The sequence below is a fragment of the Hemitrygon akajei genome, unplaced genomic scaffold (assembly GCF_048418815.1).
Source record: "Hemitrygon akajei unplaced genomic scaffold, sHemAka1.3 Scf000034, whole genome shotgun sequence".
NCBI lineage: Eukaryota > Metazoa > Chordata > Chondrichthyes > Myliobatiformes > Dasyatidae > Hemitrygon > Hemitrygon akajei.
In genome coordinates this window covers 402571-421070 of record NW_027331920.1, presented here as the reverse complement: position 1 = coordinate 421070, position 18500 = coordinate 402571, and positions in this window count along the sequence as shown.

Sequence of the window (18500 nt, the reverse complement as noted above, 5' to 3'; positions counted from 1 at the left end):
ATATTAATAATGACGGCCTCCACAGCTGGCTGTAGCATGGAATTCCACAGATTCACTCATCCCTGGCTTAAGAAATTCTTCCTCATCGCCATTCAAAAAGGACACTCCCACATCCTTTGCACTGGCCTTCCAACATTCGATAATTTTCAATTAGGTCACTCTCGCTCTTCTGAATTCCAGTGAATCCCGGCACAGAGCCGTTAGAAGCCCTTCAAATGACAAGCCGTCAAATCCCGGAATCATTTTCGTGAACTTCATTTGAACTCTCCCCAGTTTCAACACATCCTCTCTGAGATAAAGGACTCAAAATGCTCCCATTCCTCCAAGTGAGGCCTCACCTGTGAGTTACAAAACCTCAGAATTGCATCCTTGCTTTTATATTCAGGTTCTCCTGAAATTAAATGCTGACATCGCACTTGCCTTCCCCACGATAGACTCAGACTGCAAGTTGGCTTTGGGGGATGCTGCATAATTAATTCAAATCCCTTTAATCCTCAAATGGTTGTGTCTTCATTTGGGGAAAATACCAACGCTTTCATGTCTTCTACCAAAGTCAACACCATACATTTCCTGACATTGTATTTCATCTGTCACTTCTTTGCCCATTCTCTTAATCTGTCTAAGTACTTCTGTGGCTCCTCTATTGCCTCATAACTATCTGTCCCTCCACTTATTTTTGCATTGGCTGCAAACTGTGCTCAAAACAAATAATTCATCCAAATTATGGACATAACACAAATCTCTGTGGATCATCACTAGTCACCGGCAACCAAGCAGTAAAAGTTCTCTTTATTCCCACTGTTTGCCTCTTGCTAATCAGCCACTGCTTTATCGATGCCAGTATATTCCCTATGATACCACGGGTAAGTAGCCGCTTCTGTGGCACATTGTCAAAGGTCTTCTGATAATGCAGATACACAGCATCAACCGATTCTCCTTTGTCGATCCTGATTGTTATTTCTTCAAAGAATTCCAACAGATTTCCCAGATCTAATATTTTCCCTTGAGATGAAACGAGCAGCTGACTTGTGCAGCGGACCAACAGTCCTCGAGGTTCTTGTAGTCTTGTGATGATATAAAACACATTAAGCAGAGAGAGAGAAAAACAAAACACCTTTAGTTTGCCCCGAGAGGACGCAGCGTCCAAACGCTTTGACAACTTAATGATGGCTCCAGGCCTGGACTTGCAGAGTTCAGAACATATCAAACATTGAAAGCACAGAAAACACAGTGGAGAGCTGGAGAGGGAGATGTGAGAGTTGTTTATGTGTGCATGTGTGTCTGGTGCATGCGTTTGTGTCTCCTTTTGTGTCTGTATGTGCCTGTGTCTGTGTGTACGTGCGTGTGTTTCTGTCTCTATGTGTCGTCTCTGCGTGCTAGTATGCGTGTGAGTGTCTGTGTGTGTATTTGAGTCTGTTTGTGTGTTTTTTTCTATTAGTGTGTTTCAGTGTGTATGAACTGTATATGTGTCTATGCGTGCATGTGTGTGTATCTCGATGTGTGTGTCTGTTTGTGTTTCCTGTGAGTCTCAGGGCCTGTATGCACATTTATGTGAATGTGTGCCTGTTTGCGCCAGCACGTATGGCTCGGTGTGTCAGTGTGGGAATGTGTGAATGTGTGTGTGTCTGTGAGTGTGTATGTATGTGTGTGTGTGTGTGTGTGTGTGTGTGTGTGTGTGTGTGTGTGAGTGTGTGTGTGTGTGTGTGTGTGTGTGTGTGTGTGTGTGTGTGTGTTGTGTGTGTGAGTGTGTGTGTGTGTGTGTGTGTGTGTCTCACTCTTCCTCTGGATGGATGTCTGTGAGTTTTTGTGCCTTTGCTCACATTTGAAATTAAACTTATTCTGACAGTACATATACGTAACCACATACAGCCATGATATCCATTTTCTTGCTGGCATCCACATTAGAACAGGAAAATACAACAGAATCGATTAAAAAAACTCCACACAAAGACTGACAAACTCATCATTTTGAGACGATGAGTTGCAGAGGCCTGGGAAATGTGTCCACACATGTGGGACCTGCTTCCCCAGGGCAGCAGCGAGAAGAGAGCGTGGTCTGAGTGGGTGGGGATGGTTATCATTGATGCTGCTTTCCTGTGGCCGCGCTCCTTGTAGATGTGCTGAATTTCTCTTTGCTGGGCTGGGAGGTGCCCAGCAATTTCTGTAGATCTTTCCGTTCTTGGGAACTGGTTTCTGTCCCGGGCTGTGATGCAACCAGTCAGGATATTGTCTATCATGCATTTACTGAAGTTTGACAAAGTTTTGGACAACAAGCTGAATTTGTGCAACTTCTCAAGCAGTGGAAGTGCTGTGCCTTCTTTCTAACAGCAATTACCTGTCAGTTCACTGAACTGGTAGCACCAAGGCATTTAAAGTCACCGGCCCTGTGGACGAACATTTGAAATATAAAGTCAGAAGAGCTGTGTGTTGTTAAAGTTTTGTGGCCTTGTGGATTGTTCCCAGATATAAACACGAGCTGGTTTCCCTGTAACTCAGAGGGTGGAGAGTGGAGAGAGAGGGAGGGGGCAGAGAGGGTTAAGAGTTGTTTTCTGTTAAAACTCTGTGACTTTGTCGATAGCCTGTATTTATCCAATTCAGTTGCATGCCTGCAGAACTAAGATTATTGTGCTGACCACATCCCCTCAGTAGAGCGATAATACAGCTGTACAGATGAGATAAGTGTAGACGGGTGGGAAAGAACGTTTTGAACTGACTCCTCTGTTCTGACCAGTTCACACACATTTGTCCGCTACTGGATCTAAACAGGAGCTAATTTCCCTCTAACTCAGAGGGTGGAGAGTGGGGGGAGAGTGTGGGGAGGGTGGGGGAGAGATGTAGAGAGAAGGTGAGGGTGGCAGAGAGAGAAGGGGATGGAGGGGGAAGAAAGGGTTAACAGTTGTGTGCTGTTAAAGCTTTGTGACTTGACAGCCTGTATTTATCCAGTTCAGTTGCAAGCCTGGAGAACTAAGATTATTGTGCTGACCACCACCCCTCAGTAGGGCGATAATACAGCTGTACAGATGAGATAAGTGCAGACGGTTGGGGAAGAACATTCTGAACTAACACCTCTGTTCTGCTAAGGACACACACACTTGTCTGCTGCTGGATCCAAACACAAGCTGATTTTCCTCTCACCCAGAGTTCCACAAGTGTGGAATCTCGATCTTGTGGTAAAATAAATGATTTTCCACAATGACTGTGTGTTTCCTTTTTAATTGCTGCTTCGGATCGGGAGTAACAATTATTGTCTTTTCCTTTACGGTTGTGTCCGGAAAATGGCATCAAAGGAAGGTGAGCTGAGAAACAGACTTGCAGCAGCGTCACAGACACATGGCAAAGCCGCGGTCACAACAACATCAACACAAGTTATTCAAACATTTTACAGGAAGGAACTCAAATAGAACAAAAACATTTAGAGCACAGTGTCTTGTGGTCTACACACATATTTACCTTCTCCCCTCTTTCCGGTTTCTGCAGAGATCGCTCCCTTCATTTCTCCTTTTCCACTGTTGTTCCTCCTGGCACTTATCCCTGAAAGTGAGAGAAATACTACACCTGCCCATTCATCTCCTCCCTTACTCCATTCATCGCCCAAAGAGGTTCTTCCAGGTGAGGCAACGCTTCCTCTATTGCATCCGCTGCTCCTGATGCAGCCTTCTGTATATTGGTGAGACCCGGTGTAAATTGGGGGATCGTTTTGTCTCGCACTTCCTTTTCAGCTGCCAAAAGTGGAACCTCCCTGTGCCCAAACAATTTTATTCCTACCCTCATTCCCGTTCCAACATGTCGGTCCATGGCTTCCTCTTATGCCATGATGAAGCCCCCCTCCGGCTGGAAAAACAGCACCTTATATTTTCTTTAAATAACCTCCAACCAGATGGCATGAGTAGCGATTTCTCCTTCCAGTCAACTTTATCCTTCCCCCTCCCTTCATCTTCTTTCCCCCAATCTGGCTCTTACCTCTTCTTCTCACCTGCATATCACCTCCCACTGTTGCCACTCCTCCTTCCCTTTATTTCATGAACTACCCTCTCCTTCCAATCAGGTGCCTTACTCTCCAGTCCTTTATTGTTCCCACCCAACGGACATCATCAATCACATCACATCTTTCCTCCTTCTTCCGCCCGGCATTTTTATTCTGGCCTTCCCCCTTCCATTCCAGTCCTGGAAAAGTGTCTCAGCTCGAAAGGTAAGCTGCTGATTTATTCCCATAGATGCTGCCTCACCCGCTGAGTTCCTCCGGCAATTTCTGTGTGTAACTTTCCCACCCGGTGGTGTCCTGCCGGAATGACAGGTCCTCTGTGCGGAGCACTCTCACCCGGAGGGTTTCTGCCGCAATGGCCGCTCCCTTGTTGACAACACTCCCTCCTGGTGGTGTCCTGCCGGAATGACAGGTCCTCTGTGCGGAGCACTCTCACCTGGAGGTTTTCTGCCGCAATGGCCGCTCCCTTGTTGACAACACTCCCACCTGCTGGTGTCCTGCCGGAATGGCAGGTCCTCTGTGCGGAGCACTCTCATCCGGAGGGTTTCTGCGGCAATGGCCGCTCCCTTGTTGACAACACTCCCACCCGGTGGTGTGCTGCCGCAATGACAGGTCCGCTGTGGACAACACTCAACAGTTAACAGACGGCAGTCAACATTTTGTGAAATGATACTTCATCAGGACCGGAAAGGACGGGGAAAGATGCCAGAATAATAAATTGAGGAAAGTGTTAGAAGTACAAGCTGGCAGATGAGGGACAAGGTTGGGGGGAGGGGATGGAACTGAACTCAGAGGCTGGGAGATGAGAGTTGGAAAAGTTAAAGTGCTGCAGAAGAACGAATCTAATAGAGGAGTAGGGTGGATCACTGACGAAAGGAAGGATGAGTGGAACCAGAGAAAGGTGATGGGCAGGCGAGAAGAGAAGGGGCGACAGGGTAACTAGTAACACACACAAAATTGCTGGAGGAACTCAGCAGGCTCTGCAGCATCTATGTAAGGGAGTACAGACAGTCGATGTTTCCAGCTGAGACACCAGCAGGACTGGTGGAATAACGATGAGGAGTCAGGCTGAGAGGCTGTGGGGATAATGGGGAGAAATACAAGGTGATAGGTGCAACCCGGAGGAGGGGATAGGGGTGAAGTCAAGAAGGCAATGGAAGAAAGAAAAAGGGGCTGGAGCACCAGACGGAGGCGATACCCATCTGTCCTCTCTCAGATTCCCCTTTTCCAATCCTGTATCTCTCACCAATCAACTTCCCAACTCTTCACCATTCTGACATGGATACAATTGATACAACGCCTGAATACAATTTTGATTTTATCGCTCCCTCAGCGACTGCAAGCTGTCCAGGCCCTGACTCAGCAAAGCAGTCCCAAACCATAATGCTCCTTCCATCCGGCTTCACAGTTAGGATGAGGTGTTGGTATTGCTGGGCAGTGCGCCTTTCCCTCCAAACAGAGCAATGTGAATTTCTGCTAAAACCTTCAACATTTCTCTCACCTGTCCTCGGAACATTGTCCCAGAAGCCTTGTAGAGCCTCCAGCTGGTCTTCTGTAAAGTTGAGACGTGCAGCAAAGTGTTTTTTGAAGAGCAGTCGTTTCCTCCGTGGTGTCCTTCCATGAACACCATTCTTGCTCACTGTTTTTCTCACAGTGGACTCATGAGACTTTAGAGATTTCTGAATGTTTCCTGCTGTTACCCTTGGGCTTGTTTTCATCTCGTTCAGGATTCACTTGATGTGATCTTTGCAGGATGTCCAGTCCTAGGGAGAGTGACAACAGTACTGAATGTCCTCCGTTTGTAGATAATTTCCTTTACTGTGGACTGAAGAACACTCGGGACTTTAGAAATGCTTTTGTAGCATTTTTCATCTTCATGCAGCTCTACTGAACTTCTAAGGTTCTCGGAAAGTTTTCTTTTGTTCGAGGCATTGTCCATATAAATAGTTACAGGCTCTGTCGGTAAAGTGACTTTGTGAATATTTTTAATTATAGAGCAGGGCATCTCTACAACCAGAAATTCCAATCTCATCTCACTGAACACGTGACTCCAAATAGTTTTTTTATGGCCGGCATTATCCCTGAGGTTCACATACTTTTCCCACATAATCTATGTATTATTGCATCATTTTTCCTCATTAAATAAATGAACAACTATAATGTTTCTCTTTTGTTGTTTATTTAGTTGTTTTCTCTGTCTAGTTCTATGACATTAATGAAGGTCTTTATGCAGTAATAGAGAAAACATTCCAGCACCACTGTAAATCTGGCCCTCACAGCCACAGAAACCCTGCCCCACACACCGTCACAACACTCTTCAACCTACTCACTCTTCAACCGTTGCCGAGACACCAACGATAAGCACCACATTGGCATAGTTGTAAACATAAACATTAAAATCGGTGCACGGACGAGGAGGATCCCAGTAAAGGTAAGTGTTGACGTTGTTGATGAAGTCGTGGGGCGGAGCAATATGGCAGGTTTGTGTGATGACGATGAGCGTCCAACTAGGAGATTAGGAAACACAAGATAATGTCCCACTGCCCGCATAATTAAAATTGTACAAGGCATTGGTGAGGCCAAATTTGCAGAATTGTGTACAGTTCTGGTAACTGAATTATAGGAAAGATGTCAACAAAATAGAGAGAGTACAGAGGTGATTTACTAGAATGTTACCTGGGTTTCAGCACCTAAATTACAGAAACAAGGTTGAACAAGTTAGGTCTTTATTCTTTGGAGTGCAGAAGGTTGAGGGGGCACTTGATAGAGGTATTTAAAATTATGATGGGATAGATAGAGTTGACGTGGATAGGCTTTTTCCACTGAGAGCAGGGGAGATTCAAACAAGGTGACATGAGTTGAGAGGTAAGGGGCAAAAGTTTAGGGGTGACACGAGAGGGAACCTCTTTACTCAGAGAGTGGTAGCTGTATAGAACGAGCGTCCAGTAGAAGTGGTAGAGGCAGGTTCGATATTGCCATTTTTTAAAAAATGAATAGGTATATGGACAGGAAAGGAATGGAGTGTTATGGACTGAGTGCAGGTAGCTGGGACTACGTGAGAGTAAGCGTTCAGCACGGACTAGAAGGGCCGAAATGGCCTGTTTCCGTGCTGTAATTATTATATGGTCATATAATTGCACCTAATCAATGTGACAGGCTTTTCATTATCCTTTTCCACGGGATGGCAATAAAAAAACAAGGAATCACAAAAAATATGTCACCTCTGAACCCCAGGTTGCAGGGTTAAGTGACACTGAATATCCAGTAAATTCTGTTAATTTACTCTCGGGTACACCCGCCCCCGACACAGACAGATTTAACATAAAGCTCAGAGAAAAACAAATGCAGGGAGGTTACATCTCACTACGAGGTGAAGCCAAATAACTAGACCTCAAAACATAATGTACTCCCCAAATGGTCAAAATAAAAAACTAACAGCGGGGTCTTACATACCCTAATGCTCAAAGTGGCAAGCCTTTCATTACCATGGGCCATGGAGAAAACACAACCTCCATAAATGCCCACTCGCCACCACAAAGTGTGGTCCCCACGCCACCAGAAACGGTGGCCCACACACGCCTACACATTGCTCGCATTTCCTGTAATCAACATCTACCCCAACACGATCGATAAGTAACAGACCCGTCACTTTACCATACTAATAACCTTACACCGTGAAAAAGATGTTCGGTAGATCACAATAAAGGCAAGCGTGGGACCTGGTTAATCAATGCGTCGGCCAGATCAAAGTTTCAGGGTTGTCTGATACTAAATCCCCAGTAACAAGATCAAGAAATCCAAGAGGTATAATTTTCCTAATGCCCGCGTAATTACACCCTCACTCTAACTCTAACCCCGGCTACGCAGCACCGGAAACCCTCTGATAACCTCACATGCGCAGTCTATTGTCCGAAAGCAAGAATCATTTTAATGAGTTCAGAAATTAGCTGCTTTCACCTTCAGAGAATTCAAAGTTCACTGTCGATTTATGATCAAAGTATTTGGTAATGAAGTCAGCTTTATATTCGTCACACACCCAAATCAGGACGGAATCTTAAAGCCCCGTTCATCCATATTTGCCGATAGACTCCTAAATATGTGCACAGCACCAATTCCGTATGCAACCCCAATTCCGCCGACACTTCCACATGCACATCAGATTATCCCAGAGTAAGAATCATTTCAACCGTTCACAAAGTAGCTGGCGTAAATTATAGAACAAATTCACCATTCAATGTGCATTTATTAAAAAGGTTTCTCTAAATGAGGAAACCTGATTTGTCACAGCCTTTTATATTCGTCATACCTCGACATAAAAAGACTGCCTCCACTGTAAATTAGCAAGAAGACTGTTGAAGGTTCATAGTTGTTGTTGTTGTTGTTCGTCCTTCGGAGTCGAAGACGACCACGACTTCTATCAGGTGGAGGGTTTGTGACTGTGGGTCCGGAGGTGACTGGTGAGGCCAATCCGGGCCCTGAAAGCTCGCCCACATGTGGAACACATGAGGGAAGGTGCTGCAGTGGAAGTGGAGGTAGTTCGAGCCTCTGAGCCTCTGCGGTGCGTCTGATTTCTGCTGCATACTCTCCTTTCGTGGTCCTGCTCCACCAGGTTGGGCGGTCCAGAGCAAGCGATTCCCAGCTACTGGGATTGATGCTGAGGTCTTTGAGGGACACTTTGAGGCAGTCTTTGAAACGTTTCTTCTGCCCTCCAACTGAGCGCTTGCCCTGGCTCAGCTCTCCATACAACAGCTGTTTTGGTAGTCGACTGTCAGACATCCTGACGACATGGCCGGCCCATCTGGTGTAAGAGGGTGTAGATGCTGTGGGTGCCAGCCCGCTCCAGGACCTCCGTGTCTGGGACTTTGTCCTGCCATCGTATGTGGAGAAGTCTGCGGAGGCAGCTCAAGTGGAAGTGGTTGAGCTGTTTAGCGTGTCTGCTGTAGACAGTCCAGGTCTCGCTGGCATAGAGGAGGGTGGTGAGAACCACTGTTCGGTAGACCTTCAGCTTGATGAGTCGTCTCCGCTCCCATACATTCTCAGGGAGTCTCCCAAAGGCTCATTTTAAAAGAATCATTTTAAACAGTACACAATATTGCTTCCTCCACCGTCAAAAAGTTCTATGTACATTTACTGTCAACGTATTTACTAATGAAACACGCTTTAGATTGGTCACAAACATCCACATCTACCGACACCCCTAAAACGGATAAACCCATACTCGCCATGCTCATCCCCAAATCTGTGTGCACCCCCAAAGACGAGCGACCCAGTACATGCTCAATAGTTTACCCCAGTAAAAGAAACATTTCAAACAGTTCACAATATAGCTAACACCACATTAAAAGTAGCAAGAACATTTTTTCAACGTTCAAAGTTATTATTTAAGTATCCATACACGGAACAACCTTGATATTTGTAATTACCCCAAATATTCACCAACATCCAGAAATCGGTGTACACCGCCAAATCAGTTCTCACCCCAAATCCGTGGGCACTTCCAACCCGCCAAAATTTCCCACTTACACATTAGATTATCCCAGAGAGAGAGAAAAAATCAAATAGTTCACAAAATAGCAGCAACTAACTTAAAATCAGAGTCAAAACAAACACAAATTTAAAGTGCTTTTATTGATGGAGCCAGTTTGCGGTAGTCCACTGTGGACCGCTGAATATGATTTGAGAAAGATTTGAGCCCCAACTTGTGCACAGAATTGGCGCGACTGTAGTATGCATACATCAGACGTACGAGGTAATTGAAAGATTTATGGGACTGCCAGCGAGGGCAGCCCAGGCAAACAAGGGGTTTCATTGTTGGGGCTCGTCCGGGATGGAGTGTCTGAGCTGTTGTGTGATTGCCCTGAGCATTGAACAAGTGGGGTTGTGTGTTTAAACCTGCGTTAAACAATTGTCCGTAAAGTGATTGAGAGACGGGATTATGAAGGCTGCAGGGATTGAATGTTGTTGCGAATCAAAGAGATTACCGGTAGCTAATGCTTGTGTTTGGAGTGGAATGGATATTCGTAGCCCATATTAAATGTTACTTATGATTATAAGTACCGTTAGAGCATTAGCAACAGTTGCGATCATGGAGCGAAGATTTGACAAAATGACAGGCAAAGATTTCGCTTGGTTTATACTAGCGCTTTCGTTAGGGCAGTAGGTCTGTACGGTGCTCTTGCGGCCCAGGGAGCGGGGGTGGGTCATGGGCCTTTCATCATTTCGAAAAGAGGGGAGTGAAGGCGAGGCTGCCGAATTGGAAGCCGAGATTCCTGCAGCTGTGCGCGGAGACTTTAAAGAAAAGCTGCTGTCGTTTCGGCGGAGTGAGGGGAAGGTGTGGTCGGATGTGGAAGAGCGAATGGGACCTCCAGCGAAGGGTGACAGTTCTGCGTTGTATCTGGTCTCAGCTGCCGAATAAATGTCTGAATGCACCGGCGGAGAGCCCCGGTTATCGGAGAGTGAGAATGTTCTCGGGAAGGAAGCGCACCTCAGAGAGTGAGGAGGAATATGAGACTTGGGCAGAGCAACTTCTCAGACGAGAATGAATTGCCGCGCTTTTGATGTGAAAAGACAGCGACTGTAGAGAGCCTGAGAAGTCCGACTGCTGAGGCTGTGAGCTCCTGAAAGACGGAGCCTTTGGCCACTGTCGCGGGTACATGCGAGCGCTGAAAGACGGAGCCTTTGACCACTGCCGCGGGTACATGCCAGCGCTGAAAGACGGAGCCTTTGACCACTGCCGCGGGTACATGCAAGCGCTGAAAGACGGAGCCTTTGATCACTGCCGCGGGTACATGCGAGCGCTGAAAGACGGAGCCTTTGACCACTGCCGCGGGTACATGCGAGCGCTGAAAGACGGAGCCTTTGACCACTGCCGCGGGTACATGCGAGCGCTGAAAGACGGAGCCTTTGACCACTGCCGCGGGTACATGCGAGCGCTGAAAGACGGAGCCTTTGACCACTGCCGCGGGTACATGCGAGCGCTGAAAGACGGAGCCTTTGACCACTGCCGCGGGTACATGCCAGCGCTGAAAGACGGAGCCTTTGACCACTGCCGCGGGTACATGCGAGCGCTGAAAGACGGAGCCTTTGACCACTGCCGCGGGTACATGCGAGCGCTGAAAGACGGAACCTTTGACCACTGCCGCGGGTACATGCAAGCGCTGAAAGACGGAGCCTTTGACCACTGCCGCGGGTACATGCCAGCGCTGAAAGACGGAGCCTTTGACCACTGCCGCGGGTACATGCAAGCGCTGAAAGACGGAGCCTTTGACCACTGCCGCGGGTACATGCGAGCGCTGAAAGACGGAGCCTTTGACCACTGCCGCGGGTACATGCAAGCGCTGAAAGACGGAGCCTTTGACCACTGCCGCGGGTACATGCAAGCGCTGAAAGACGGAGCCTTTGACCACTGCCGCGGGTACATGCGAGCGCTGAAAGACGGAGCCTTTGACCACTGCCGCGGGTACATGCCAGCGCTGAAAGACGGAGCCTTTGACCACGGCCGCGGGTACATGCGAGCGCTGAAAGACGGAGCCTTTGACCACTGCCGCGGGTACATGCCAGCGCTGAAAGACGGAGCCTTTGACCACTGCCGCGGGTACATGCCAGCGCTGAAAGACGGAGCCTTTGACCACTGCCGCGGGTACATGCCAGCGCTGAAAGACGGAGCCTTTGACCACTGCCGCGGGTACATGCCAGCGCTGAAAGACGGAGCCTTTGACCACTGCCGCGGGTACATGCCAGCGCTGAAAGACGGAGCCTTTGACCACTGCCGCGGGTACATGCCAGCGCTGAAAGACGGAGCCTTTGACCACTGCCGCGGGTAAATGCCAGCGCTGAAAGACGGAGCCTTTGACCACTGCCGCGGGTACATGCGAGCGCTGAAAGACGGAGCCTTTGACCACTGCCGCGGGTACATGCCAGCGCTGAAAGACGGAGCCTTTGACCACTGCCGCGGGTACATGCAAGCGCTGAAAGTCGGAGCCTTTGACCACTGCCGCGGGTACATGCCAGCGCTGAAAGACGGAGCCTTTGACCACTGCCGCGGGTACATGCGAGCGCTGAAAGACGGAGCCTTTGACCACTGCCGCGGGTACATGCGAGCGCTGAAAGACGGAGCCTTTGACCACTGCCGCGGGTACAAGCCAGCGCTGAAAGACGGAGCCTTTGACCACTGCCGCGGGTACATGCGAGCGCTGAAAGACGGAGCCTTTGACCATTGCCGCGGGTTCATGCAAGCGCTGAAAGACGGAGCCTTTGACCACTGGCGCGGTCGGAAGCCCTGTGGAGTTTATGACAGAGTGAAGGAACATGTTTCATGAGAAGGGAGAGAAACTTTCTGCCTGCAGCTTTCGGCCAGAGAGACGGCTGAGTTGCTTGCGGCGGAGACGGGCCATACAAATGGCTGAGGCGAATTAGTTAAGGATGGATCAAGTGACAAAATGGCACACAGTCACAGGCGACGAATGATATTGCCTCCGAATGTCCCTAGACGCGTACCCCTCCCTGCCGCGTTTGTGGAGCTGATCAGAGAAGTAAGAGGGGAGGAAAATGCGACGGGTGAGCGGGAGGCCTCCGTCAGCAGGGTGGCGACCTCGGTAGTAGCCTCCGTTGCTGAACAGAACAATGATATATCACAACCGGGGATGTTACAGGAGTTTGTGGCAGATTTGTGAACTGAGATGTCCAGGCTACAGTGGGTAGCTGCCGCCACCAGGCATGGCAAAGCCGACAGGGAGCCGGACCCACTGATGGGATACACTGAGCAGAGGGACGCTGTTGAACAGGGTCTCTGGAGAAAGCGACCGCTTTAGGAGGGAGTGTAAAGAACGTGAAAACCCTCAGAGAGTGAGCCCGCGGTCTCACCGGCAGGAAGGGAAGTCAGGAAACTTCAGAGAGACCCAATGAGGGAACGGCATGGCTTCTCGATAGGGACACATTCCAATCAATACATCAAGAAAAACACTGAAGTGTAAAGTCCTCTCCCTGAAGGCTTAGTGAGGCAAATCTGCAGCTTATCGCTAGGTATCGCGGGTATTTGGGCTATAGACATACTTGACACAGGTTCCCAGGTTACCCCCCTGTGCAGATCGCTCTACAACCGGTATGTGACGTATTGGTGCCACGCAGCGTGCAAGAGCCCTGGGGCCTCAGTACCGATGACTTCCCGTACGGCGGATAACATCATTAAAGGTGTCTGCGGACCTGGGGTTATGACAAAACCCAAGGTTGTTTCAGTTTTGATACTTTAACAAAAATGCTCTTTAAACTTTGTTCTTGACATTAGTTTAAGGTGCAGGCAGCATTTTGGAAATGATTCTTGCTCTGGGATGATCTAATATGCATCTGGGGTGTCCGTGGCTTTAGGAGTTCGCACAGATCTGAGGGTGCGCGCAGGTTTAGGGGTGTGTCGGCGGATATGGGAGATTAGGGGGCACAGGTCAATTTGAGGCGTGATGACGCTCGAGGTACTTTACTGATAAATACAGTTTGAACTTTGAACATCGTTTCCGTTATTTTTGTGAGGTGGAGGCAGCTATTTTGTGAACTGTTTGAAATGATTCCTGATCTGGGATAATCTAATGTGCATTTGGGGGTGTCACACCTCACTATGATGTGCTGACGAAGCGACCCGACCAGGGTCACCAGTTGAAAAGCAACCGATGGCGTGACGCAACAGCACGTTCGTGCAAAGGGTTTTATTCAGTGCCAGGCGGAAATAGTGCAAAAGCGCTTCAAAAGTTGTGAAGAAGAAAGGAGGCAAATGAAAACAAACATAAATCCGCAAAAATTACAAATATACAAAGCTTTCTTCATAACAAACTTTGTTCTTTTTTAACCTTCCCATATAACTATCCACCAAACGTCAAATCCAACCGCCACATCTCCCAGCAAAGGCAGACTGAGGGTTTAAATCTGCCTCCGCCTGGCAGAGAAGGACTGTTGGTCTGGGCGGGGGGGGAGGGTGTGGGTGAGTGTGGATTACGTGACCAGATCATAATAATTATTTTAGATGAAGAAAATGACCTTTTTAAACAGCGTTCCAACATGCTACAGTTTGATTCCACAACAAATGTCCCACTGATCAGTGTCCACATGCTCAGGTGAATATAAAACAATAATGCCCTCCCACAAGCGGTGTTACCTCTGCAAGGTGTGGGGCGCCTGACCCCACTAACCCGGGTATTGTCTCAGGACATCCCAAAAGGTCTCTCTGGTCTCTTGGGGTCGTACTGCTGTCTGGAAACCGAAGTAACGGTGTGAGTGAAAATAAATGAAACTGTTTGGAATGACTGTGTCCAGAATCGTTATTTTATATCAGTTATCTCTACACGGTCTGTTCCAGGGTCTCTGTTTTTCCGAAACTTTATCGTCTCTTTCACTCCTATACTGCATATTCTGCTGTCCTTGTCTCCCTTAGACACCATTCTCTGACACCTATACTGTATAGTTTCCTGTCTTTGTCACACGGACACTGCATCATCTCCAGTCTCTGTCTCCCCTAAACTGTACAGTCTGTCCTCTCTATCACCGAACACTGTCAAGTCTCCAGACTCTGTAATCCAACAGTGAATTATCCCTGGATCTGTCACACATAAAGTGTACAGTCTCTCGTTTCTTCACCCCTATACTGTAGTCTCCAGCCGCTGTCACCACTATATCCTATATTCTCCACTCTCTGTCACCCCTGTACTCTGTAGTCTTCAGCCTCTATTACCTCTGTACTCTATAGACTCCAGTCTCTGTCACCCCTGTAGTGTATCGTCTCCGGTCTCTGTCATCCCTATACTCTATAGTCTCCAGTCTTTGTCACTCCTGTACTCTATAGACTCCAGTCTCTGTCACCCCTATACTGTCCTGTCCCTAGTCTCTGTCACCCCTATTCTCTGTACTCACCAGTCTCTGTCACCCCCATACTCTATAGTCTCCAGTCTCTGACTCCCCTATACTGTATAGTCCCTAGTCTCTGTCAACCCCATAGTGAATCGTCTCCAGTCGCTGTCACCCCTATACTCTATAATCTCCAGTCTCTGACTCCCCTATTCTCTATAATCTCCAGTCTCTGTCACCCCTATACTCTATAATCTCCAGTCTCTGACTCCCCTATTCTCTATAATCTCCAGTCTCTGTCACCCCTATACTCTATAGTCTCAAGTCTCTGCTCCCCTATACTCTATAGACTCCAGTCTCTGTCTCCCCTATACTGTATAGTCCCTAGTTTCTGTCAACCCCATAGTATATCATCTCCAGTCTCTGTCACCCCTATACTCTATAGACTCCAGTCTCTGTCAGCCCTATACTGTATAGTCTCCAGACTCTGACTCCACTATTCTCTATAGTCTGCAGTCTCTGTCAAACCCTATACTCTATAGTCTGCAGTCTCAGTCACTCCTATACTGTATAGTCCCTAGTCTCTGTCAAACCCTATATCTATAGTCTCCAGTCTCAGTCACTCCTATACTGTATAGTCCCTAGTCTCTGTCAACCCCATAGTGTATCGTCTCCAGTCTCCGGGGTTGTGGACCTCTGTAATGGACCAAAAGCAATGTTAGTGAGGGTTCAGCAGAGGGTTGTCAGGGTGAACTTCTGAACCGTTACGTTAGTAATTTTTGATGAAGGATCGGGCAAATAGGATTGGAGATCCTTGGAGAGCCCATTTGTTGTTTCTCCCCGTATTGTTGAAGTAATTTTGCTGAATTTACTGGAACCGGCAAACTACTAACATTTGCTCCCCTGGCTGCTGGAATACGACACATTGACCCGACATGTAAATAACATTGAAATGCATTTGAACTCCTTCAAAGCTGACAATCGAACAGCGTTTTAGCGACAGCGTCGATCATATAACGTAACCAGATGTTTGACTACTGCCTTCAGCTCCTGCCTGAATTTCCTCTGTGCCAGAGTGTAGATACACGTGTTGGTGCAGGTACAGAGATATTGTAACATGAACCCAAACTGTTGCAGGATATACGTCGGGGTGTTCAAATATTTGTCAGTGTAAAAGTAATTCTCAACTTGCCAGTTCATAGTATATACAATAAAGGGGATCCACAACACTATGAAATTTGCTGACAGAGCGAACAACAAAATTATTGACTTTCTCCGGTTCTCCACCTCTGGATCATTCTTTTTCTCTCTGCTGTTCCTGAGCCCCCGGCGAACTCTGTTTGCCGCGATAATATGACTGACCGTTAAAGCATTAAAAAGTAGAATCAAACCGATCGGCAATAAAGGTGTAGTGATGGTGTTAAACAACTGGAATGCTTTCCACGCTGGTAAAGTAAGGAAATCCATTCCGAAAATGCATCGCCAGGGTATGTTGTCAATGATACGGTAAGGTTCTATCGCAAAGTAGAATGGAGCACTTTTCGCACAACTTGCTAAACACACAATTACGATCACAATAGTCGCCGTCCTCTCGGTGCAGTATCGTTCCCGCAGCTTTTGACTGCAGATTGCAACGCAGCGATCGAACGTGAAAGCCACCGTGAGCCAAACAGAACAGTCCATGGTTCCAACACTCAGGACAAGCGTCACGGCACAAACCGGTGTAATGAGCAAAGGAAGGGCATAAGCATAAATATTATTGATCTCACAGAGTACCACAGCAATAGTAACACCCAGTAAGTCAGCTGCTGCCATTCCCACCAGGTAACGGGAGATGCATTTAGAGAGTCCGCAGTTTCCCAGAGACAGGATCACAATCGCCACGAAATTAACTGCAAGGAAGCAAAGAAGAGTTAGGTTCATGCGCAGACACCCAGATCATGCTAGTTTGGATTACACGCATAGAAATGTGTTAGATCGGATTGAGTGAATCTCAGACATCTGATCATATCCCGGGTCGGACAGGCTTCAATTCCGAGAGCGGAAATGTTCTTCGTACAGTGCGGGCTCCGTCAGTGTCCTTCGGTTGGATGACAACGATGGACCCTAGTAACAGTTGAGCCGCAACTTTCCAGTTGTCGGCAAGTTATCAGTGAGCAGCTTATCGACTCACTCATCCAGACAGCTGAGAATGCTGAAGGTTTTATATATTGCAGGGATAAAATGGACTCAGGGAGATGACATTTGGAGTGGAGGGGCGGGACGGCTAAATGCGTTTCGATGTACAGGTGACAAATAAACTTCAATCTTGTACATTGCGACTGAGAAGCAATATAAGGAATTTTGCTCCCTCATGTTGTATGCTGGATGGAAGAAACGGAGTAAATTTTTACTTAAATCAAAACTGGGCCTAAGAAGACACGGTAAAATAAAAGAGTTTTTCAGCTTACCGTGGCGATTTCAGAGACATGTCAATAAATAAACAGACAAGAAGTCTTTCTAGTGACATTGAGACGGAGAAAAAAGGAACTGGGTGTTGCCGAAAAACCGGGGTGCTGGCAAAGAGAGCTGAGGCGATGCTGTAGATTTAGTTTTCATTTTAGTGAACATTTGGGATTCTGTATCGATGTAGAATCAGATTTAGAACAACACATGATGGTAAAGCTGCAAAGACGAGAAAGGTAAAATGCTGGAACAGTATCAATATTAACACTCAATTAATTGTTAATATTGACAAGTGATCGGACCTGAGAAAGGAGCAATAATTCCAGGGTATAATTAAAGAATAAAATAAAATATAACTTTAAATCTGAACCGGAGGAGACACCATCTGTAACAAATGCAACAAGAGCAAAACACACGCATACAGACGGAACCAATTCCAGTTACGTACCAGGGATACCAATCGCTGCCAGTACAGGAGAGTAAATTCTCGCGATGTAGTAAATTGCTGGATATCCCATTTTCTGTGTGAGTTGATGTTCAGTTGAAAGCAGTCCAGCTACTGATCGCTACTGTTGATTGCTTTTGCAAGTTCTTGTACAGATGGAGGTCAGCGGGAGACGCTCATGGAGTGAGTACTGTTTCAGATCCGCTCCATAACCTTTACTTTTTTTAACCTTTGATCACCCTTATTCAACTTATTGTTATATACACCAAAAGACTTTTGCTACTTTCTCGGGCTTATTGTTAAGATTTTATTGTGAATTTTGGAAGATATGCAAACAGAAATGGCTCTTAGATCCAAAGGACGAGAACCGGGGCGAAACCCGAACGGTAATGGAAAGAAGCCAGCTCAACCGCAACGCACTGAGTTAACTTATGAACTGCTTATGGAGCTTTTGGATAAAAAATTTGAGGAACAACATCAGGCTTTTCAACGAGATATAAAGGCTTTTCAAGATTATATGGTTAAGACGGATTCAGTAATTAACCAGCAGCAAGCGCTTATCAAATTGCTGCAAGAAGAAGCTCGGAAACGAGATTTGACAATAAAAAATTGCAACAGGATTTAATTTCGACTATTAAACTGGTGGAGACACTTAAAGCCAAGAGTGTCGATTTGGAGAATCGGTCCAGAAGACAGAACCTACGCATACTTGGTCTCCCAGACGGTATAGAACAAGGCGATCCTTCGAAATACTTTGCTCAATTTTTAAAAGAGGTGTTTCCGTCGGTTTTTCCAGTAAAC